Below are 25687 nucleotides of genomic sequence, written 5' to 3'. Positions count from 1 at the left end.
AGAAACCAACTGTCAAGTATGCTCGACTGTGAAATACCCGCAAAAATATACCACAAAAATACTAATATATACCGAAGCCGACACTTGGTAAATCGTATTGTCTACTACATTCTAAGTATACCAAATTCTAAAAATATACCGCAAAAATACTAGCTTATACCGAAACCAATACTTGGTATATCGATATAGTATTGCATTCAAAATGTTCGACTATGAAATACCCTCTACCCATTTGCAATAAAACCAGATTCTACAAATATACCACAAAAATACTAATATATACCGAAGCCTATACTTGGTATATCGTACTATAGTGCATTCAAAATATACCAGATTCTAAAAATATACCTCAACGATACTAAGTCTATACTTGGTATATCGAGATGTGAAATATACCTTAAAAATACTAATATATACCGAAGATTATTCTTGGTGTATGGATATAATACTACATTCAACATTTGCAATAAAACTATATTCTACAAATTTACCGAAAATATACCGCAAAAATACAAAAATATACCGAAGCCTATACTTGGTATATCGATATTGTACCAAATTCAAAATATACCAAATTGTAAAAGAATTACAAAAGTATTTCTTAAATAAGATCAACATTTTCAGTAGACACAAAGCTATAATACCCTTCTACTCTATGGGTAGATGAAAAATGTTGCAGACATTCTTTGTTTCGCACAGCTTATTGTTATTTATGACATGTTCGGCAACACTGCGCAGCAGAGTTGTCGCCCATCTCAATTATGTTTATGCGTGCGGTGTTTGCACGTATTTCAAATCATAATTTGCGGCAAATGAGCGTGAAATGTGACAACAAAATAAATGCGACAAAATGTGCAGCAAACACGAAACAGAAATGATTGAAATGTGACTATTAAATAAGCCAAATAATAATTACGCTGGATAAATGAGGAAAACACAAAGTTGTTTATTAAAGACAACTTGAATGAACTGCTGAAGTTGCTAAACAATCGAAAGTCTCTCGACTTTAGCTATTTATTTAAACTATTTACCTTTTTTGAGGGACCTAAAAAACTCTTTCAATACTCTGGCATGCCATTCTAAGAGCGAGTCCCAAGGGATGGAAGGCGAAAAGGGCAATTGAGTTGGTGCCACACCCACACGCATAACATTAGCAACTTTAAATTACGAGTAACGAGAGAAAGAGAGAGAGAGGGAGAGAGATCCTTTTGGTTGCAGAACGTGATTCGATTGCTTAAGTAAGAACAATCAAACCGCAGCGTCAAGAATCTTTATACATACACACAATGTATATGCATTAAAAAGGCGCGACCAAGAGTAGAGTAGAAGAAAGAAAAAAAAACAGAAGAAGTCGACGTTCAGGTGAATGCCGCAAAGACATTAACAAGAGAGTCAAATGAAATTTGTAAACAAACTATCAATCAAACAAATGTGTAGAATAAACACAGACACAAGACGAAGCGATATGGAAGCAGGTATAATAGAATTTTATATATGCTATGAGATGGTCGCATAGAGAAGCTTCAGATACAAGATACTAGATACGAGATACAACAACGACAGCCTCAAGTGCTGCTAAACAAAAGGCCAAAGCCGCATTCTCAGCTACCTGAGAAAATGTCTACGAGTGTGTGTGAGTGTACTCATGAGTGTAAGTGAATCTGTGTGTGTGTAAGTGTGGGCAGGAAATGCGCTTTGGCTATGCCAAACTAATGCGGCATGTAAAACGCTTCTCGCTTTGGTTTCTGTGTGTTCAAACTTTTGTTCCAACCATGATGAATGGCCAACAAAAAAAGAGCAGAGAAAGAAAAGCATTTCGTCTGTCAGACAGTAGCTGAGAGCGAAAGAAAGGCGGGGAAGCGGGCGGGGTGTGGCACTTGTTAGGTGCAATTTATCTTGACATTTTAATCTGTAAACTGCAAGTGTGGCAACTACGACAACGAGTGAGTTTCGAGTGTGCTCTCGGCCAACGCCCATGGGTTAACACGCTGCTGCTTAACCCCTCACTGCCCCTGCTCCCGTTGCTTGAAATCCAATTAGGCAATCAGACACATAAACAAAGATACTGCCTGGAAGCTTACAAGTTCTGGGATTTAGTATCCTTGTAAAGAGACGACTTTCACTTTCGTTAGCGCGGAATGCAATTAAACGCAAGCTTTGTTATGTTCCTTCATCTTTTGTCTCTGCCAACTAACAACAAAAGTATCTCAATGCGAGCTCGGTCAATGCTCGCTAGAAGTCGCTGCGGGAAAGTGTGAAAAATGCTTTTTCTTGTCGCTCATTTTCCTCTATTGATTGCGTGGAAATATGCCAAACACACTTTAACTGAGCTAAGCGCATCTTTTCACTTTTATTTCTCAACATAAATTGTAAGCGCCTTAAAAAGAACTCGCAGTCTCTTCTTTGCTTTTAAACATTTTCAACTGAATGAAGAGAGGTCGCTATGCGAGTGATTGAAGCGGAAATAGCAGCAGCTCATTGATGCACACAATGCAATTAGATTCATTACACTTGCAAAGTGATTCAATTACAATCTCATTGAAGAAAAGAGAATGTGTTTATAGCTCTTTATAACTTTTTATCGAGCAGATACAAATTGTTGAAGTTATTTAAGAAATACTTTACTAAGGGCTTTAGCTGCTTTATCTGACAATCTGGTATATTTTGCACTCTGGTATATTAAAATACCATATACGACTTTTGGTATTTTTTTGAAGTATTTTTTGCATTTTAGTATTAATGCATTCCTTTGGTATCTTTTGAAATGAATACCAGTACTATATCAATATATAATACTAAATATAGCTTTTGGTATATTTTTAGTATTTTATGGTGTATTCCTTTGGTATCTTTTGAAATGAATGCAAGTACTGTATTAATATACCGAATATAGCTTTTGGTATATTCTTTTAGTATTTTAAGGTATATTAATTCGGTATATTATTATACTAAATATAGTTTTTGGTATATTTTCAGTATGTGAACAGTATATTAATTTGGTATATTTTGAAATTAATACTACTACACTCGGCTGTATCTTTTCCACTTGTTTTTACTTTGCCTTTAAAACATTTCCCTTGCATTATTTCTCTTCTAGTCATCATCATTTTCTACGCTCATGTCATAAATCAAGCTAGCAAACGGCTTTCGCAATTTCTGCTCTAATGCATATATAAAAACGTTGACCAAATATCATATTTTTACATGGTAAACAAATGGCTTAGCGAAGGACCAGCTGCTGTCAGTCAGGGAGGTCGCCACACATTGCGTCAGCTACAAACATATTTGTATCTGTATCTATAGCTCTGGCTGCCGTTGTATCTCAACCATATATACTCGCACGCTTATGGATATTGCTCATTAGACGGCCAGCATCCCCAACAGCAAAACTGGGCTGCTATTTATTTATTTATCCAACTTTGCCAGACAGTCAGCTAATTTCCAGCCCAACTGACCGCATGCCATTTTCTTCCACAGCATTCTTTCCTTTTTTTTTGTATTATAATGTTGTTTGTATTTGCTATTTTCAATAAAATGCCCAAAAATTTACATTTTCGAAACTAAAACAAAAGACACGATAAATTTGCATCTTTCTTGTTTTTAGAAAAATGACGCAACTAAAAGTGGCAACAAATTCCACATATGGCCAAAGTTTATGCTTAAAGCGTCACATGGTTATTTTGTTTTGCTTTCAATTTGTTGCAGGGCAAAAAAAGTAAATAAACTCAAACAAGTTTCGGCCATTAGCAAAAACAACATAAAACAAAAATACATTCATCATTGCTATATTAAGTAAATAGTTAAAACGAAATGAGCAGAAGCTATTTTAATGTTCGATTTGAAATTGGCATTGCCAAAAAAACCAAAAACTAAAAACAAGAAATGCCCAAAAACATATTTCATGTTTTTCTTAGTAGAAAAACTTTCTCCTTGGCTAAAGAAATCTTTAATATTTATGTCAAAAGCTGTCAATCATTTGTTAGCTACTTTCGTTAGACAGTCGATTCTAGTTAAAGTCAGCTTCCAAATTCTGCATTAATATACAAAATTTGTCGCTGCTTCAAATGAAAGTTTTAATAGAATTTTGCTGGGTATAAAAATAGCATCAAAAACTGTGCAAATTGTATTAATTATGGGCTAGAACATGTGTTGTTCTGTGTTGACTACGCGTTTTGCTTACTGAACCATTAAAATACACAAGTTCGTTGGCCCACTTTGGTAGAAAAAAGGCGACAACAAACAAAACAATGGCAACATTAACGAGAAAAGCAGAGAGTCGCCGCCAGAATGTCTATTTAAATGTGTTTTTAATTAAATGCCTTTTGTTCTGGGCTCAAGAAAGACAAAAGCGACGAGTACCTGTCGCCTCTATCTCTATCTCTCTCTGTATCTTTTAGCTATTCTTCGGCTGACCAATTTCAGTCGAAATAATTGTGAATATCTTTGCTGCTCTACTCAACTTTTTTGGTGGGCATTTCCCACAGCTCATTAGAAATGCCGCTTAGCAAACAATTTAGTTGCTCCAGCACGAATATTTTCCCAATGTAATTACACTGAGCAAGCGAGTGAAAGAGAAAAACACACAATACAAGTAAGAAAGCTACAGTAGAGCTCGACTTTGAGATACCTGTTACTATTCCATAAAAATACTAAACATCTACCAACGGATATATTTGGTATATTGATATAGTACTGGTATAAATTTCAAAATATACCCAATTAATATATCAGAAAATACTATTAATATTATATTAATATATTAATATTATATGTCATATTCGGTATATTAATATAGTATTGGTATTAATTTCAAAATATACTAAATATACTCTTAATATATCAGAAAATACTATTAATATACCAAAATGCCATATTCGGTATATTAATATAGTGTTGCTATTAATTTCAAAATAAACTGAATACAAATATACCAAAGTCTATATTTGATATATTAATATAGTCCTACAAAATATACTGCAAAATATACCATAACGTCAGTCCAAGCAACTAAAATCCGAGGTAATTAGCCGTTTTTGCCCATACAAAAGTATTTCTTAAATAACTTCTACAATTTCTATCTAATCGCAATCAAGAAATCATAAAACCTATAGTTAACATAGTATTTACATTTCATAGGGGCACAAAGTTATAATACCCTTATACTCAGAGTAATGGGTATAACAAGGCACACACACATTTTTCTGTAGCTTAGAACAAAAAACGGCTATTGAGTATAAATTGTATACACATTTTGCTGTGGAATTTTCTATTGTATACTAATAAAATGCTAGTTTGACGCGTTTTGCATATTAAACAGCAAAATACACAAACACAACTATCTATCAGATACTCGCAACTTGCTTCATGCGTGAGTTTTTATGGCGCCGCTGTTCGTCATTGAGGGAGCAACAGGTGCACTGGACTCTCGAGTTATAAATGTATCTAGATACTTTTGTAGCTTCTGCCATCAATTGTAACTGACTGCCTTTGAGATCAATGCCATTTCTTTATACTTTCAACATTTGACTTTGATGCTGTCATGATGTGTGTTGGGTCAAGGTACATACATCAGCTGGGAGAACACATTTCGAATTCAATTTGCTAAATTGATAGACTGAAATTGACTGATTGATTGACTGGATACGAGTCGAGGCGTTTTTGCTGCATAGTTGAATATGAATCAATGCTTTTCAATTCACTGCAGATGAACTTAAATTAATTACATATGTAATTTTCAACCAGCATTCGAAACTTTTCTGACATTCTAATTAGCAACTAGTCGAACTGAGTGCAACATTTTAGCAAAAGTTGAACTCTAGTGAAATGTGTTTTCTTCGATTTTTGTTGTCACATCAAATTTGCAATTCGAAATGAAAAAACTTTTGAATGGAATGCCGCCATTCGGGGACGGGGAAAACTAATTAAGAAATTGAAAAACTAATTTGTAAAACGAGCTCTTGACCTTTGTCATCTATCGTGTGGCCTCTGCAATTGGAGCTTGAAAATTTAACAAATTGGTGTATTATAATCAATAAAAGCTCAGGCAAACAGGTTGAGGCCAAAAAGGGTGTCGAATAATGTTTAACATAATCAAAATAACCAAAACAATGCCGAATGCTGCAAAAGGTTGTGAAACCAGTTTTAATAAAGCGAAACAGCCAAAAGCACGTTGTATTATGATTGCTTCTAAGAAGCTGCGGGTATATTTTATTCTTTTCGGTTTTTAAAGAGCTCGTAGTTTCCTTTCTTTTCAGAATTTCAGCTGATTAGCTCAAAGCCGAGTTGCTTTGAATTTTAGTTTCGCTGATAAAATGCGACGAACGGACGCGACGCGCATTGCGAAAGGCAAGCGGATGTTTTTCTCAGATATGTAAGTACACATATTATTTATTTAGTATATATGTATATCGCAAGTCGCTTTAGAGAGGACGCAGCTGGCAGCAAAGCAAGTGTGCAACATTAACAAGTCGTTGACACTCGCACAGAAGTACAATGAATACCAAAATCCATAAGATAAACACACAAACACACACACACACTCACAGAATCCGGCACATAAAGTCAGCTCTGAGGTTTGAAGTAAATGCTGCGAGGGCTGCTTACAATATAAGTTAAACTGCATTAGAAGACTGTATTTTATAACTACTTGACTTAGAAATAAAAGGTTGAATTTAGTTCCAAGTCAGACTAACCAAAAGATTCGGTACAAAAGTGTATTAAAAATACAACTTGAATTAAAAGATTCACCCAAGGTTCGTTACTAAGAAAATATACCAAGTCACATATTTAGTATTTTTTAGTATTTATAAAAAAATTATCGTAGACGAAACTAAGATTGTTATTAGCGATTTTTGCTTCCAAAGTTCAATTTAAAAATAAATACTAAAAAAAATACTAAATTTGTGGTAAGCTATGAAGATGTTGTAAAAGAGCAAACACAGATTCATATTACCGATTGTTCGAAGACATAAGTTAAAAATAACTTAAAAAATAAGTCAAATATTTGTCAAAAGATCCATTACTTGAAAAATAAATACTAAAAAAATACTAAATTGATGACAAGCTAGACATATTTCATAGTTTAGCAAGCAAATATATATAGTATATACTGCGACTTCAAGCAACATTCTTTAAAAATAACCTTGCCAATAGTGATTGTAAAAGTTTCTAGACTTCAGTCAATAGATATTCATTAACGTTATTCTCCACACATTTTTAACATAGCTTAAGCAATAAATTCTAAGAATCGTGAATGCCACATAGCTAGTAGAACACTTTCCATTTTGAATTCGAAAGACAAAGAAAGGCAAAAAAGGAAAAAAAAGAGGGCAAAGGCAAAGGACAAATGCCAAATGCGTCTGCAACACATACAACAAACAATAAATGAATATGTGGCGAGTGCATTTAAATGTCTTCTCCAGAGTCTGGATGTGAATTTGGTATTTTGCCACTTGCCCTGGTTGCAAGTTGCCCAGTTGCCCGGATAGCCCGGGTTGCCAGACGTGCCTCGTCTGCGACGTGATTTGAACACGCAAAAGATATCCGCACTGGCTTTTTTGTGGCTCCCTGACTCTCTGACTATTTTGCACTTTTTCTTTCAGTTGAGTTCTCTTTCTCTATCTCTGTACAATTTTTTTTGGCGTTCTTTTGTCTGACTGATTGTCTGTCGTCGTGGTTGTCTGTTGCTTCCTAAATGTGTTTGTGGCTGGGTCGTCAGACACGCGCATCTTTTGCTTACGTTTTTTTTTTCATCGTTGTCGTTTTCTTGTTTATAAATTTGAGCATTTTATGGTTGCTTTGGCAAAATACACACACACACACAAAAACTGAACCCAAACTGTTTCACTGTCTCTGTCTTTGTCTTGTGTCTCTATTTTCTGGTCGCATATGGAAAGTGAATTGTGTGTAGTCCTTGAAAATAGCTGTCAGCGAGCTCAGTCGGATCTCAACTTCTTGGGCGCGGTGTTAATAACTGCAATGCACTTTTAAGTTGTTTCCAATTGCGTCGCAGATACAATTTTTGTATCTATGCCTTGCCTTTGTCTTTGTCTCTCTAGTTTTCTAGTTTTTCCTGCTGCATTTTCCCCTCCTCGCTACACGACGTGTGAATTGCTTTGCCTGGTTTTTATTTTTGGTTACACGCTTCCGACATGTGTTTCGGATTGAAAAACTCATTTAGTGTGTCAAACGACACATTTTCCAATTTTCCACCAGTTTCTACGAATTATTTCCATATTTATACATGATGTTGGGCATTTCTCTGGCTTCGAGTTGTCTAGCAAAAAAAAAAGACAAACATATCTATAAATACACGTATCTTATCATCCATCGACTGATAGATAATGATGATATTGATTGATAATGTTGACGTAAATGTGAAAGTTCAATTAAGTTTGCTGCGATTACAACTGATAACAACAACAAAATTGGTTGTGGAAAATCCAAGAAACTTTCAGTCACTGCCAAAAGTGTTCGATTGCTAATCGATTCTATTCACAATTAAAAGCTATTTGAATGCAATTCTCGCCTTCATTCCGTTTTCGAGTGTATTCAATGTTGTTGCCAAAATACTCAAGGCCATTGAACGACGAATCTTTCTCTCTTCTCTCTGTATTCACTTGGGATGAGTCACAAAACATTCCAATGTCGACGCTAATTCAATTAATAATAATAATCACATTATTAACCACAGACACAGACCAAAAACAAATACCAGAAGAACTTAACTTGAATAGCATTTAGAAATTGTCATTTGCTGTTGGCTCAAGAACACGACAAGTTCACAAACCAAATTTCACTCTTTTGAGTTAATTAATAAACATAAATCTTTTCTATTTTCTTTCTTTTGATTTTTCCACACAATGTTTGTGCTTTTTGTGTTTTGCTTTTGCTTTTGGCGCATTTAATTATTTATTTTCATTTTATTGACAGCCAAAAAGGCAGCCAAAAAAAGAGAAACGGCTAAACGGCGGAGAAATTCAGCGAGCCAACAAAATTAAAAGAAATATAAAAAGAAAAAAATAAACAAAATATGTAACGAACTGCCGGCAACCAAAAAATAAAATAAAAATAAAAACACTTTCGTAATACAATGTGCCAAAAATGTATAATTAAGTTGGCAAATGAAACGACGACACTCAGATACTCATTGAATAACGAAAATGTTACAGTGAATAGTTAAAAGTTGTTTACGATTGTTGAAGATATAGCAAAGATTTACTCACATTGTGTTTTAAGATAGAAGATATAGCAAAGATTTACTTAAATTGTATTTCAAGAGTATTTTCTTTACTTCTCACATTTTTCATTAAAGTAAAGTAAATATATTTCTCATAAAAAAAAAAGATTTGCTATCACATTTCATTGAAAAAGATTTTGTAAATTTTAAACAATAACTAAAATGATATTGAGAAAAGTTTGGCAGTTTTTTAAGATTTGTTGAAAATATAGAAAAGATTTACTTAAATTGTAATTCAATATTCTTATTTCTTATTTTTTTACATTTAACTAAAGTAAATATATTTCTCATCAATGAAAAACCTTTTACAATTTTCAATAACAAATCTAGGGTACAAACTGCGCAACAAAAGATGCATTGTGGTTGGTATAATTATTGCTTAAATCATTGCTGAACGTCTGTTTCATATTTGAATACATATTATTGAATTGAATTGAGCACAATTTGCGCTATTCACTCGCAGCTGGAATGAGACGAGGCGGCAATTGATCTATTTATTTAGTTAAGTGCTAAGTATATCGATAAAGTGGTTGCAGATACATGATATATTGCTATATAGCCAGAGAGCAGTCAGACCGCAGCGTGTGGGAAATTGAACTCGTGCAAAGTTAAACAAATAAAAGTGGCACACAAATTGTTTCCCACGTGCATTTAAACAGTTTCACCTAATTACGTTTTTGCATTGATCAAAAGAGAGTGAGAGAGAGAGAGACTGTAAGAGAGTGAGGAGAGCAACCCCAACCGCAACCCGAACCACACAATTTCAATTTCCCCCCACAAACTGAAACCCAACCCTACGAACAGCCTTAGCCTCCTCAGTTATTTGGACAGGCTATAAACATCAGATGCTCACGTTAATTTATGACCTTTACATGACTAAAAGTATCTGTATCTCTCTCGCATCTGTATCTACAACTGTGTGTGTTTGTGGATTATAAAAAGCGTCACAGCTTTAATATAAAAATACCGAAATTGTGGAAGAAGTATGTAGACGTAGAAAAAGCGCCACAAGTTGCATCTCAAGGAAAGGAAAACAAGAATTAATGTCCGCTAAAGGGAAACCTCAGCACACTTGAATTTGAATTTGTTGTGCGATGAAAGTATCTTTTACACTATCGAACACACACAATTCAATGCAAGCGATACTATCGCTAGGTTGTTTGTACTTTGGCATAATGGAAAAAGCCCATTTGCAGCACTTGCACATGAAAGTGAGTGAGGAAATCCTGCAGAAGGAGCAGCTCCTTTCCACAGGCCACTTGACACAGAAAAATGCGACAGCTAAAAGCCTGCCAAAGTAATGGCATTGTGAAAGTGATTGTGAGTGAGTATATTCACACACACTACAACTACAACTACAACTAGAATGACTCAAAATGTAAAAATGAGTCACAGTCACAAACGAAACGAAAAAAGCGTTTCAAATGCAAATGCAAATTCGCAAATAGAAGGAAGGCGAGGTCAAGAGAGGGATGGCAACAGTTTAATTACGCATGTCAAGTATCTGAAAGATACATTCTTGCATAATTAACATACGCATGCGAAATGCGAAACAATCAGCAACAAAACTATAAACAGTTAGTTCAACAACTTGTTGCTTGTGGCATGCAACATTCACTAAGTGCACAGCCATTGTATTTGCATAGAAAGGGGCAGCAAACTCGACGCATTGCAGCTTAGATCAACTGGCCCAAGATAGGCCTCAGTTTCCAAGTCCCCAGTCATGGGACGCACCCATCAAATTGTGTGACTCATTCTCGATATTTGCACACATGCAACACGACAGTAGCTGTTGCTGCTGTGTCAAGTAAAAGGCAAAAGTAGCTATGCGCCGCATAAATCAGACGTAGATAAAGAAAATCGCAACGAAACATTATGTTAGATAACTGACAAGCACATAAAGATAACAAAGAAATAAGCAAAAGACTTGTATTAGCGCTCTTGTTAAGTGCCACAAACTGGGCGACAATTGCCACGAGCAACAACGGATGTTGACACACAATGATGCACAACAAGGGGAGAGTGAGGTGAGTTGTCAAAGAGGGGGGAAAAGGTGAACAGTGAGCGCTTGTTGTGATCGAAGTCAATAACAAGACAAAACAAACAGCAGACAGCAGCTAAAAGCTAAGTGCGCAAACAATTAAAGCTAGCTTACACAACGATAACACGCAGTTATCGATAACTTATCGTTGTAAGACAAGGTTGTAAACAAAGTCTAACGAAAAGGGAATTCTTTAGAGTTGAGTCAGAAATATAATATATTAACTATTTAATAAAAAGAATTAGTTAAAAACATTTAAATTAGAACTTGAATTAAACATCAAGAATATAACTCATTAGAAATGATTAGATATGAAAATATGAATTAAAAATGTAAAAAAAAATAGTTTAAGAGAAGAAACACATTTAATGATTTACTTATTAAATGGAAATTACTAAAAAATGTATTTAAATTTAAGTTTTCTGCTACTGAAGTTTCACTTAAATTTTTCACCTTCCCAGTCATTTTCTTTTAGCTACGATAACAAAGAGTTATCGATAACCGTGACATAAGAAGGTTTTAAAAAGAGAATATTAAAAAGGGAGATCTTCAGAGTTTGAATAAAAACAAAAGAGTGCGTGTTATTAATTTTAAAATATACTAAAAGTATACCACAAAAATACTTAAAAATACCAACGGCTATTTTAAGTATATTAGTACAGTACTACATTCAAAATATTTCGCAAATTGTCAGCCAAGGCAACTAAGACCAAAACTATCGCAACCAAATTTTCAGGAATCATAAAGACTATCGAAAATTTGATATCTTCAAAATTACCAATCAAATTTTGATTAATCTTATCGAAAATCTTATAGCTTCAAATTTACCAATCAAATTTTGATTAATTTAAAGCCTTTTGCTATTTAATTTTCACTCTCTATTTATCATTTTACCAGTCAACTTTTTTTTAGCTACTTGCACAAATTTAATCACTTATTGCCATTTAATTGCTTTATTCACTTTGGGCAAAATCTGTTGCGAATGCGTCGCAAAAGACTTTGAACACAACAACTTACTGAGTGGTGTAGAAAAACAATAGCACGTTGTCGTGTTGATCAAATGAAAACAATTACAATAAATTAATTTAATGGCAACAATAACAATTCGCACTGCCCGCAGCAATGCAAAAAATAACAAAGAAACGACACAAGTGAGAAGGAAAATGTATTTTAATTGCGCACAATGGGTGAAGTGACTTTGCCTGGCTTTGGACCTGCTACTGGAATTTGTATTCGCAGCCTAGACTGACAGATAGATGGAGAATGAAGAAGGGAGAAGGAAGAAGGGAGACGGATAGAGAGTCCGCGTCCATTTCAAGTCATTGATCTTCGTTTGGCTCTGACAAAAGCCAACAGCAGCAATGGACACGCCCCAGACGACAGCAGCAACAGTCGCAACAGCAACATCGACAACGACAACAACATTAGCATCAATTTCCAACTACAACAGAGAGACTGAGACGCAGAGAGAGAGAGACATCAATGTCGCCCTTAACGTCAACGTCAAAGTCAGACAGAAAGGTCGAGCATTTCCTCTTCATGTTGCTTGTTGCTCGAGGGTTAAGGTCGCCCAACGCCCTTTTTTCCAGTTTAGTTGGCTAAAGTGCAAACAACATTTCAGTGTTCGATTTAATAGTTTTAGAGTTCACAATTTCCCATACACGCAACGCACACTTCAAAACTTGGCGCCATCTGTATGCAAATTTCACACACACACTAAACAAAACAAAAAAAAAAAGGGGCAACAACTTTTGCATAGGGTTCGAGTTTGGGTTTTTGGACTTGGGTTTGGTCGGCTGCCTGGCACGCGAGAGGAAGTTCAAAATGTAATAAAAACTGAACTGTGTGCTTGGCTCTGGGCTCTATCGTCGTTTTGTTATAATTAGCATTTGCCGCATGTGGCAGCAGCTGGTGTGGCAACAGCCAGATAGTCAGACAAACATGCAGCAGAAAGTAGTTCCGTTTGCTAGTTCAAAGTCATAAAAGTCCAGGTTAGACGCCATTTGGTGGTCGCGACTTCTTCATAATGCATTTCCTATTGACTGCCGAAGATGCTCTTTTCCCCTGCTGAGCACACAACTTAAGGCGAAGAGTCAGCGCAACAAGTTCTTCATGTTTATTGCCACCGAAACGTGAAATTAATGAAGCACAGTTGATAATGAAGAAGACGTCGAGTTGCTTATTATTTGAAACAACATAGAATTATTCTTGTTTACTTTAATGGTAGAGAGAAGTAAGCAAAGAACCAGTATTCAAGTTCATATTTCATACGTTTTTCCCCTTTAATACTTTCATTAAAATATATTCATGCTTGCTTTAATCAATGGTTCATAAAAATCAGAGAACCAGTTCAGTTCTCGAGCTAGAAATGACTGCAAGTCAATCTAAAGTAAATTTTTTATTCGTTATTCCTCTTCAATATTTTCATTAAAATATAGAGGATTATTCATGCTTACTCTTATCAATAGTTCAAAAATGCAATGAACCAGTTCAGTTCACAATCTACAAACTTTAAGAATGTCAGCAATATAAATCACCTCTTTTCTTAGGCACAAGTGCATTTAGTAGTTGAATTTTTTGTCTGACTTCCTCTTAAATATTTCCAATCTAAATTATTGTTTACATGAATTGATAGTTCATAAAGAGCAGTAAGTAAGGAACTAGTTCAGATCACAATATACAAACTCAGGTAATATTAGCAACCTAAATCCCCTATTTTTTATTTAACTTCCTCTTTAATATTTAAAAAAAAAATTCAGTTCACTTCAAAAAATAGTTCATAAAAAGCAGACAAGTGTAAACAAAGAACCAGCTCAGCTCAGTTCTGAATCTCAATTCTCTTATAAATAGGTAACCACAAATAATGATTAAGTTGTTATTTCTAAACAACAACAAAAATCATCAGTAGCTGTAAGAGAGCGTGATTTTTTCTAAAATATACATCGTATATATAAAAAGTTTGAAAATAAATAATTTGCGGTCATTCGAAAATAAAGAAAAGGGAATGCTTACATTATGTAGATCATATGTTGCATACTTCAGTAAAAAATAAAACTAAACAAACAATGATTACAGTCTCTGCTAAAAATTACTTTAATTGAAATCCCAACTCAACTAAAAAGTGCATTTAGTGTTCGATCTGCTGGCTCTTTAATAATTTCGTTGCATTTTAATAACTTAATAATTTTGTAAAGTTTTCTCCCCATTGTCAGTTGCATTTTCGTTTCATTTTCCATAGTGCACCCTCTCTCTGATTCTTTGTCCCCTTCTTCATCCGCTGTCTGCATTCAATAAGTGCCATATAAGCCATTATTTTGTGAGTTGCCAAGGGCTACTCCCCGTTTTCCCTCCCTCTCTCCCCACCGACATGGCACATGCAATTAGCTGTAGACTGTGAGGCATGAGGGTGTCTCGGGGCCTCGAGTCTTGGGTCTCGAGTCTCGGGTTGCCTTGCCCTTGGAAAATGGAAAATATTATTATGAGTGCGGATAGTTTTTATTGTCTTTATAGCCAAAGTCTGGCAGGCAGGCAGTCAACTAGCCAAGGCACATTAGGGCCATAAGCAAACACACACATACAGAGATACTATATGCATTTCTATTGTAACTAGTCCGTAAGTAGACGGAAAGGGGTGAGTCGCTTTTGCTTCTGCGGCTTCTATTACGAAGCAAGCGAGCGTCTTGTTTACCTACGTGCCATGTCGGAGAACTATTAAATTAATTATGCCCGCTTTAATGGCGCTGACTCGCTTTTATTTTATAGATTTATGAAAAAAGGCGACCCAACAATTTAGAACACACACACACACACATACTGACTTCTATTACTATTTATTCATGCCACACATTGTTTTTCTTCTCGTTATCTTTAAATGTTTTTTTGTTTTTCGCATGAAAAACTTTGCAATTTTAATAGTTGTGGTTCTTATGGTTTATTTTTTTGGTTAAACATTAATTTATCTACACACTTGATAAACAACCATGAACGTAATCTTGAAAATAGCTTTTTACTATTATTATTATTATGTTATAAATTCAGTTGAAAATGTTTTACTAGCATTTTGTGGCCACATAAACAAATCAGCTTGGATATATTATATACAGCAATTGAAGGGCGACTATTCTGGGAAATATTATGAAATCATTCATTAGAGATCAACCCACACTCACAGTTATTAATTAACTGCTTTAGCGGTTTGTTGTGCAATTTTTTAATTAGTGCAAAATTGCAATTGCATCGAGAATATATACTTTGTTTTCTATGCATTTAATCGGAAACAAATCAAATTGCGATCTAATTGCTGACAGCGTGCACAGCATCTGCTCTGAGCACGTGATTGAAGTTTGGCTCTGAGATTGACATTGATTTTTTTTGTTTGTTCCTGTCTAAATAAATACGTTTATAGTATACTATATAATCGCTGCTACTTCACGCCTTTTGCTCTCAGCTGTCTGCAAATTGTTTGTTGTTTTGCTGTCAGTTTTAGCAGAGCTCTAATGAGAGCATATACAAAGCCGAAAGCCAAGAAACAAAAACAATCTTGCCAAGTTCAGTATTGCATTACAACATGAGCACACACACTCTGTGAGTAGACTTTTGCTGTTGACTTTGGCCTAAAGAAGTTTTTTTTTCGGCATTTGTGTTCGTTCGTGCTCGAAATTCGAAATCTGAAATCTCAATTCATGAAATCCTCACATTACAACGATCCACACCAGATACGACAATAAACAATTACACTTGCACGCGCCTTGTCCAAGCATTGTTGCGTCTCCTTTTCTTTTTGGGGTCTCGGCAACAGTTTGTTAAGTAATTCAACAAAATATTGAATTTCATCAAACGTAAACAAAACGAACAAAAAAACTTTGGTTGTCCGTGCGAAAATTGTGAGTTTGCCCCACAGCAAAATTGGCCAAAATGTTCGATGGTAAATCGCAGTTGGCATAAACAAATTGGTATGCAGTGAAATCACATGCGGAACATATGGAATGGAACATGTAAATGCATGTATATGAAGTAATTTCTACACAGCATGAAGTTAATAGTGCAATTGCACTTTGGAACGAATGGAATGGAACATGTAAAAGAATCATTTCTAAGCAGTATGAAGTTAAAAGGGCAATACACATGTGGAACGAGTGAAATGGAACACTACTGAAGTCTCAAATACAGTTGACACTAAAAGTGTAGCTTGAAATCGAATAGTTACACCCGAAATACTAATAAATTCTCGCCAAGAAACTTGGAACAGCTGAAATGGAACACGAATTGCACACACTTATAGTGTACACAATAAACAAAAAGTGTATACAGCATGTATAAAAAGTAATTTATATACAGTAAAGTTAGTTGTGCAATTGCACATTGGAACGAATGGAATGGAACACAACTAAAGTCCCAAATACAGCTAATACTAAAAATGTAAGTAGCTATCGAATAGTTACACCCAAAATACTAATAAATTCTCGTATATAAACTTGGAACAGCTGGAATGAAACACTTTTTGCGCTTACTTAAAGTGTAAACAATCAACAAAATGTCCAACAAATTGAATGCTAGTGAACTGTATTTTCAAAGCATGTTTAAGTTGTAGATAAATAAAGTTTTCCAACTAATTTCCAGAGGAAAAGCAAGAAGGGAAAACAGGTAAACTTTCTATAAAAAAGTAAAAAGTAAAAATGTTGTTAACAACAAGCAAATTGCAAACAGTTGCAAAAAGTTATAAACAGATATGCAACTAAATATAGATAGAGAAATGCTTGAAAAAATATGCTTTAATTGCAAGTGTGCAGATACTTTATGCAGCACTGTTGTGTTTACCCCTTCAACTGTTTCCATGTTGCTGTTGCAACCGTCTGCGGTTACCTGGCGACAGTGTCTACTTTTCGCACCTGCAACCGATTAAAATCGCGCCCCTCTCCACCAACTTTAAATAGAGTTGACCACACGTGGCCTGGGACAAGCAAAAGTATTTTTTTTGTTGTGCTCTGCTCTGGGGTCGCTTAGCTAATGCACAATTTGAACGAACAGACATAACATACATATAATGCGAAGGGGCCAAATGTGAATGCAAAAATTGTAAATGGCAAAATGCAATTATTTTTAGCGCATGCAACGCGACTTTGCACGGCACACGAAGCTGCTTTTGTGGCACACGCGTTGCGCATGTTTGTTGACAATTAATGTGTGGCTGTTGTTGTTGTCAGTTTGATTGTTGTTGGTTGCTGGTTGTTGGGCGCACCCAAAATGCAAGTTAGCAACCGGAGTGCGGCGCCGCAGCAACTGCAACTGCAACTGAAAAACTGCAATTGCACTTTGTGCATTAATTTCCGCATAACTTGAACACATTCGGAGCGATTCAGTGTATGCAACGCTGTCAACCTCAACTAGCAACAACAGCAACAACTACAACAGTTGAATGCATTAATAGACTGACCAATTGCACAAAATTCTTGCACGGCAACTGAAAATTTAATGAACGCATCCGCTGCAGGGTCAATCGTTGGCACTTGGGTGACACAATGTGCAGCCAGTCAATCGAGCATGGCGAGCGAACCACACACAAACACACACACACATACATATAATCCCCCCTCTCCCTCATCATCATTCGCTCATTCATTCACTCTTGCAGTCACTCAAACTCAACTTGATTATGATGAAGCTGGACGCATCGCACTTTGATGTTGTTTTAGTGGCTTTTCTGCTGCTTCTGCTTCTGCTGTCAACGTCCAGAGGTTAATATACCCTGATAAACCGCAAATTGTGGCTTCTTTTGCTGCTTCTTCTTCCACTTCTTGCAATTGTCGCCGCCCTTTGACTTTTTATGAAACCCCGCCCGCTGTTCCGCATTAATGTCGCATCATTGTCACGCATTTGTTGACTTCTCTTACACAAGATTGTGGATATATTGGCTAATCATCAGCTCAGTTGCAAAACGAATTGGAAAAGAAACAAAAACTGACAATCGCCTAATGAATGTTTTGCATTCCATTCCAAATCGTTGCGCCTAACAGGCTTTTTCCGTTTTGTGTTCCATTCCAAGTGAAAGAAGAGAACGGAATGAATCAAAGTAAAGAGGAAAGTAAATAGCGACTGTTATATGCAAGAAATAATATAAGAAGTTGGAACTACTCAAAATTCGCTGTTTCATTTCAAGTATTCCACTTGGCGTGTTCCATTCCCAATTATACCAACAATCAGTCTTCAAAATGTTATTCATTATCAATGCGTTTCATTCTCGCAAAACTGCGCTTAACACGCTTTTTTGTTTTGTGTTCCATTCCAAGTGGCAGAAAAGCGACAGAATGGAAAGAAACAAAGTAAGGAAGAAAGTAAGCAGCGATTGATATATGCAAGAAATATAAGAGTTCCAATCCAATCGGATTTAAGTAGGGAACTATGCAAAATTCAATGTTTCAAGCGTTCCATTTAGCTTGTTCCCAAAATTCGATTTTCCATTTCAAGTATGCCATTTAGCATATTCCTTTCCCAATTATTCAAACAATCACTATCCAAAATGTTTACAACCATTTCTCATAATCAAAATAACTTTGTTTACTGTTGTGAAATTGTTATGCGCATATTTTATGTTTGAAGCCAAGAGATTAGATACGAAACCATATTCAGTTTTTTTTTTCTGGGCATCATAAAAAGTAACTACGAGTTTATAGCATACAATTGGGAGGTACTTTTAATCAAATGAAAGGTGAAAGGAGCACACAAAAAAAAAAGGAAAAGAGAAAAGTGCAATCGACATCTTCGATTGCAATTCACAGACAAAGGAACAACGCATAATTCCAGTGTTGGCTATTGATTTTCTTCTTTGTGTGAACTTTTCGGTGACTGAAAAGATACTTGCCACTTGCGGCAAAGTGGCCCAGAGAGAAGCCGGCGGAATGTCGACAAACACAGCGCGCGCCATTTGCATTCTTGGCACTACACAAAAAAAAAAAAAAAACGTTGGCAACACTTCAATTCCCCTCCTCTCCGCTCTCCTCTTGTAGTTTGCTGTGTTTTTGGCATGTTTCATTGGCAGGCGCGCTTAAAATATGCAGAAAAAGTCGGCGGCAAAGACGCGCAGCAGGTGGATGAAGCCAATGAGGAACCAGGACGCAGAGCAGAGCAAAGGGGGACAGCAGGAGGTTGATGGGAGGAGGGTGCAATAGGAGCCTCTGCTCCACACCCAGTTTTATAGTTTGCAGTTTACAATTGCTTGCGCAGCGTGTTTTGTGACGCGGTGTTTATTACGCGACGCTTGATAAAAAATGCCACCGCTAGAGGTCGCCACCCGAGTGGCAATTGTTGTGGCTTGTTCCCATTGCAGCAGACAGACACAAAACTATGGCAAACCATGTTCCCAAATGCAAAAACGCCAAAAATAAAAAACATGTGCAATTGATGTTTCAATTCAATGAGTTTCTCATGAGAAAAGCGAATATTTGAAATTGAAATTGAGACCGAAATGAAATAGTTTACTCATGTAGATACAAAAGTTTGGCAAACAGTCTTCCCAAATGCAAAAACGCCAAAAAAAAGTGACAGCTACAAAGATGTTTCAATTTCATGCGTTTCTTATGTGAAAAGCGAATATATGAAAATGAAATTGAGAACGAAATTAAATATTTTATTCATGTAGATACAAAAGTTTAGCAACCCGTGTTCCCAAATGCAAAAACGCCAAAAATAAAAGTGACAACTACAACGATGTTTCAATTCATAGCGTTTCTCATAAGAAAAGCAAGTACTTTAAATTGAAATTGAGAACGAAATTAAATATTTTATTTACGTGAACATACAAAACTATGGAAACCCGTGTTCCCAAATGCAAAAACGCCAAAAATAAAAATGACAGCAGCCATCATGTTTCAATTCCATGCGTTTCTCATAAGAGAAGCAAATATTTGGCATTGAAATGGAGACTGAATTTAAATACGATGTTCCAGATTGCAAAAACGACAACTGTTATTTAGCTTAAATTTCATGCGTTTCGCTTTATAGAATCGACTCTTTTGGCATTGAAAACACCGAATTGAGTTCAAATTTAAATGCCTAATTTATTTGCTAGAAGAAAGCAGACATCGTAAATCTCCAAAACACATTAGTTGTTCTAAATTGAGTGCGAAATTAAATATTTAATTTATATAGCGAAGAAAGTGTGAATCGGAAATCTTTCTAAACACCTGAGTTCCTCATTGCAAGATTAATGAAGCGGGAAGCGAATGCAAATGACAGCGATAAATACAAGTGTGTGTGTGTTGTTTTGTTGTTCATGTTGCCCTCGCAAAATTCTTGCGAATTGAAAAACGCGTTTGGGGATATTGGAACAGGAAGTGTTAAGTTGGCAAACGCCATCGACACTTCGACATCCAAAAGGGGTTGCCACCCACTTCAGACACAACTACAACTACAACTACAACTACACCAAACTGAATGTGGGGGAATATTTATTTATCTATACAAGTCTGGTTAGCAAGTTCTACAATTGCTGCAGCGTCATTTTCGCTGCTTCTCTTCTTCTTTTTTTGGCGCAGTAAATTTGTTGTGAATTTATTTGGGGGCCAAAAGTTTTGGCCTATTGGGAAAATGAGTCTCGAGTGCTCGTAACAGCAAAACGGGTTAGTGCGAAAAGTGTGTGTGTATGTGTGTGTGAGTGCGTGTGTGTGTGAGTGTGCGTAACTTGTGCCAGGGGCGTCATGCGGTCTCCCAAAAAACTAACCTTCGTCTGCTTTGGCTGCTCGCTGAACTGTATCCAGCTAGCCTGACCTTTTCCATAATGATTTGTTGTGTCCTGTCCTTTTTTTTTGTTCATGTCTTTCCATTTCATTTTGCCAAATAATTTTCATCATTGGGCGATGCTCTACTGCATTATTATCTTGTGTTTATTTAAGTACATCATGTACAATATATACGTATATAAGAAAAAAGAGACTGAATAAAGGAAAAGCTGATTGTTTTCCATACGATAAAGTGGATTTGGCTTAACTCGCCATGAGTCATCAATTGTTTCAGTTGAAATAGCTCAAGATTAAACAGGAAATGCTCTGTGTATCTTTGCCAACGTTGCTGTGACGTTTGTTCCATTCCATTTCGTTCCCGTCTCATATATTTAATCCTATTTGCCATACAAATTAATGTCGATTGAAGATGGAATTCCCAAAAAAACAGTTGTTCTACTTGATTCTATTTCTCTTTCACCATTTTAAACCTCTAAAATGTCGCTTGCTTCTCTAGTTGTTATCGATAAACCATGTCAAAGCTTTGCAAATAATCGATAGCTAAAAGAAGTCATTCTATTTGATTATATTTCTCTTTACGATTTTAAACATTTAAAATCTTTCTTCCTTCTCTAGTTGTTATCGATAAGCTAGCTTTAAGCTTAGCAAATAATCGATAGCTAAAAGAAGTCATTCTATTTGATTCTATTTCGCTTTTACCACTTCAAACCTCTAGAATGTTTCTTGGTACTTATCTGCAATGTTGTCTGTAGTTGTTATCGATAAACCATGTCAAAACTTAGTAAATAATCGATAGCTAAAAGAAGTTCTTCTATTTGATTCTATTTCTCTTTTACCACTTCAAACCTCTAGAATGTTTCTTGCTACTTGCAATGTTGTCTGTATTTGTTATCGATAAACCCTGTCTAAGATTAGTAAATAATCGATAATTAAAAGAAGTCATTCTATTTGATTCTATTTCTCTTTTACCACTTCAAACCTCTAGAATGTTTCGTGCTACTTGCAATGTTATCTCTAGTTGTTATCGATAAACCATGTCTAAGCTTAGCAAATAATCGATAGCATTTCATTCCCAGTGTCTCCTGCTTATCAGCAATGTTGCCCAACAATTGTTATCGATAGTATTTCATTCCACACCTTTCAATTTCTTATTCCTTGCAGTGGAAAATTCTGCAGCTCATCAATCCAAAAATCACGTGCTCACACACACAAAGACAAATACACACCCACACACACCTCTTTGAGGTGTTAATGATTTAGTTAAGCAACAAAAAATATAAATTCGCTTGATCAAAAACGATTCTTCTTCGGCTGCCACCGCAAAATCGCAAAGCGTGTCGAAAAACAATGTTTATTACTCATGTGTGTGGCCAAAGTTAAACAAATAAAATGAGAGAATGGGGGAGAATAAAATTCCATAGTTGATAAAAAAAAAAATAACTACTATACTATGTTTGCTATCGATATGTGAACAGTAAGCGTCAATAAAGCGGAAACACGAAACTGACGTCACAACGACGCCTATTTGTTTATCATGTCTCAAAGTATGATTAACCAAAAGGTGAGGCCGGCTAAACGCTAGGGGGGAGAGGGGTCAAGAAGAGGGGAACAGGGGAGGGGCAAACCTAGGCAAATGGAGCAAGAGAAACGTCGCGTCTTTCGGCCTTGTCAATTATTTATTAGCTGACGCGATTCGCTGATTTTTTTTGTACTTGTAAATTGCTGACAATAAAAAATACAAAATTTATTTTTTGCAATATTTACATGGAAGATTCAGGGAAAACGGCTCCAAAGTTGGTTGCAATATTTTCGTGTTTGATTCACTCGACAAACACAGCACTTAAAAAACTTTTTCGCACAAAATTCTCACTTGTTTCGCTTTCAAATTTGTTGATAATTTTATTTTCTTTTTATTTTTTGGATTGCGATTAAATGCGATAAGACGTCTTCTTATCACAACACTTTGTTAGGCACAATGTGATGTTTGCACAATAAATAAAACGAGTTTATTTATTTCTAAATCCACTTTAATTCTTTTCTTTTCTTTTTTTGCACTAATTCCTTTGAGATTTTATTTGCTGAATTGTGTTGTTGTTGTTGTGGCTATAAATAAATAGATCCATGCGCCGGGCTCACTAAAATATTTTTTGTTTTGGCACTTCGACAAAATACGGGATTTTCTCTTGCGTACGAAAATAACACGAAAAATAGAATTTTTGTTTTGTTTTTTTTTTTTTGTTGGTGGTTTTCCGCTTTCCGTTTTCGAGTGCCGCACGACGCCGACGAGTTTCGTCCGTTACGTTGACATTTTGTTTGGATTCTCGACTGTTAATGGTGCGAGGCCAACAACAACAAGTGTCTCGGAGCGAAAAAAACGCTTAACAGCGTCTGTTGCTGTTAATGCTCTCCGGCTGTTATGCTCAAATGGCGCTGTATGACTCAAAACTGCACTGCTAAGTTGCTGTTAATCAGTAATGAGCAGCATGTTAACATAGTCTGTAAAGCCTAACAGTTGCTAAGAGAAAAACATTTCTCTTACATGCCAAGCTCACAACAAGTGTCTTTAGAGTTGAAGAGAACGCTGATTTGTAGTTGTAGAGTAATGGCTAAGGATACAATGTGTTTTAAAGACTAGGCTACATTTTACAACTTGCCGGAACGTGCGGAATCGAAACACACAACACAACACAAGTGAAGTGAAGTGAAGCCATTTGCATGCAGACGTCATAAACTGCAATGCTCTCTGGCCACATTTGTGCTGCTTGGCCACTTCGATTAGACTGCCATTGTGTGGAGCAGCAGGAGAGACAGAGGGGGGAGGGGAGAAATGGATGTTGTAGTTGAAACGGTCATTGTTGCCACTCGTCGTCGACGTCGTCGTTGTCGTTTATAACCTCAAAGCAGACGCCATAAATCAAAGCACAAATTTGCACTTTAAGTGCGCTTTCAATAAGTTTAGCACTCGACTTCATTGTTGTTGTTGTTGCTGCCGTTGCTGTCGTTCAAAGTTTTGTTTGTTCTTGCTGTTCACATAAATCATAATTTAAAAGCTTTGCAAATACAGCGTTGTAAAATATATATAACAACTTAATGAAGCAAAGCAAACAAAACAAAGTAAAAACTTTGCAATTTGCATTTCGCTGCCATATTAACGAAGCAAAGAGAGCGGGAGGAGATGGCAAATTAAGAGAAGACAAGATCCCAATCAGACGAAGAGTAATAATGACTAACAACAACAACAACAACATGGCGCAAGTTTAAATATAACATTTACATACATATATATTTATCTACAAACGCTGTTAGCGACGTCAACGTCAACTGAGTCCATCAACATCAGCAGCGGAGATAAGAAAATGTAGAATGGCGGAAGAAAGAGAGAGGGCAAAAAAAAGAAGAAACGTTACTCTCTTTATCTTATCAGCTGCGGCAAAAAAAAAATTGTAAAAGAAAACAATTTAGTTGAAATGAATGCAAAGCAGCGACGTCAAACACACACACGCACACACACACTCATACAAATGCAGTTGCGATTCCTTAAGCAAAAGTCACTCACACATATTAACACACACGTGCAGTTGTCTGACAATGAGTTTATTTTGATAAGCGGGGGCACTTGAGAATGATTCATAGCCAAGCATCTGCGCAAATCGAAAGGCAAATAATGAATTAATTCCGAGGAAATTCCTGGAAATTATGATGCACTCGCCGGGGGTCAATAAAGCAACAAAACTAGCTGAATAATTTACAAATAAACGCAAATTAATTTACTAAGAATCAATATTTCTAAGTAAAAAGTTTTGAATATTCAATCAAAACACATTTCAAGTTCAAAGTTAGCTTCACCAAATTAAACATCTCAATCGTGTTGTAAAAATTTTAGAGCATACTTTTAGGCTGGATACTTAAATTGCTCGCATGCGATATTTTCAATGCGATAAAAATATCGCATCTTGCATTTAAAATTTAAATGTAGAACGTCTGCTAATGATTAATGTTTATTAGCACAAGTTTTTGGCAAAGTTTGCAACAGTTTTATGCTGTCTGCGTTAACAAAAACCATTAGCAAAGAAAGTTGAGCGGATAATAAAACTTTAAATGCTCCTCTAAAAGTAAATGATGATGATTGGAGTGTGAATATGAATATGATCCATAAGTAAATAAGATATACAATAACAAAAAAAGGGGTTGAGACGAGCACAAGCCAAAAACTTAACCCAACTTAACCCGAAATCTGAACTCGACTAATTGCCGAAAAATTGAAATGAAAACCCAAAGAAACCCTTCGCACAATAGCGAGGGGAGGGAGACAGGAGAGAGGGAGAGAGCCAAGAAAGGAAGTCAGGTAAGCGAGGGGAACACTCGAAAGAACACAGGAGAGGATCAGAGAGCGCAATTGAGGTGTCGATTGCTCGCGCCAGGTAGTCAAGGAATTATTTTACGAAATGGAAACCGAAATTATGCGAAAGAAACTGTTGTTGTGGAAATTGAAAGGAAAACTCACGAAATATTTATAATATGCTGAGCATATGAAGAGGATTAGCGGACTAGACTGATACTCTACCTGCTTTAGGTTTACGAAGTTTCAAGATTAAACGAGAATTATTTGAAAACAAGAATGCTAAACGAATACGAATACAGTTGATCGAGGCATTGAAATAACTGTTTAGATTA

At 35.9% G+C, this 25687-nt stretch overlaps 1 protein-coding gene across 3 annotated transcripts in view; it reads right to left on the bottom strand.

Moving 5' to 3' along the window:
- LOC132787585 (cytohesin-1) overlaps positions 1–25687 on the bottom strand; it is a 42195-nt gene that overhangs the window by 13978 nt on the left and 2530 nt on the right. Inside the window, exon 1 of one of the 3 annotated variants that reach the window (XM_060794731.1) lies at positions 22778–23353. The exons of the other annotated variants lie outside the window; for them this stretch is intronic. The gene's annotated coding sequence lies outside the window, so the exon portion shown is untranslated. Of the gene's footprint in view, positions 1–22777; positions 23354–25687 lie in introns of those variants that run through there. 3 annotated transcript variants of the gene reach the window in all.

The sequence above is a fragment of the Drosophila nasuta genome, chromosome 2L, assembly GCF_023558535.2.
Source record: "Drosophila nasuta strain 15112-1781.00 chromosome 2L, ASM2355853v1, whole genome shotgun sequence".
NCBI lineage: Eukaryota > Metazoa > Arthropoda > Insecta > Diptera > Drosophilidae > Drosophila > Drosophila nasuta.
This window is presented reverse-complemented; position numbering and strand designations above follow the sequence as displayed.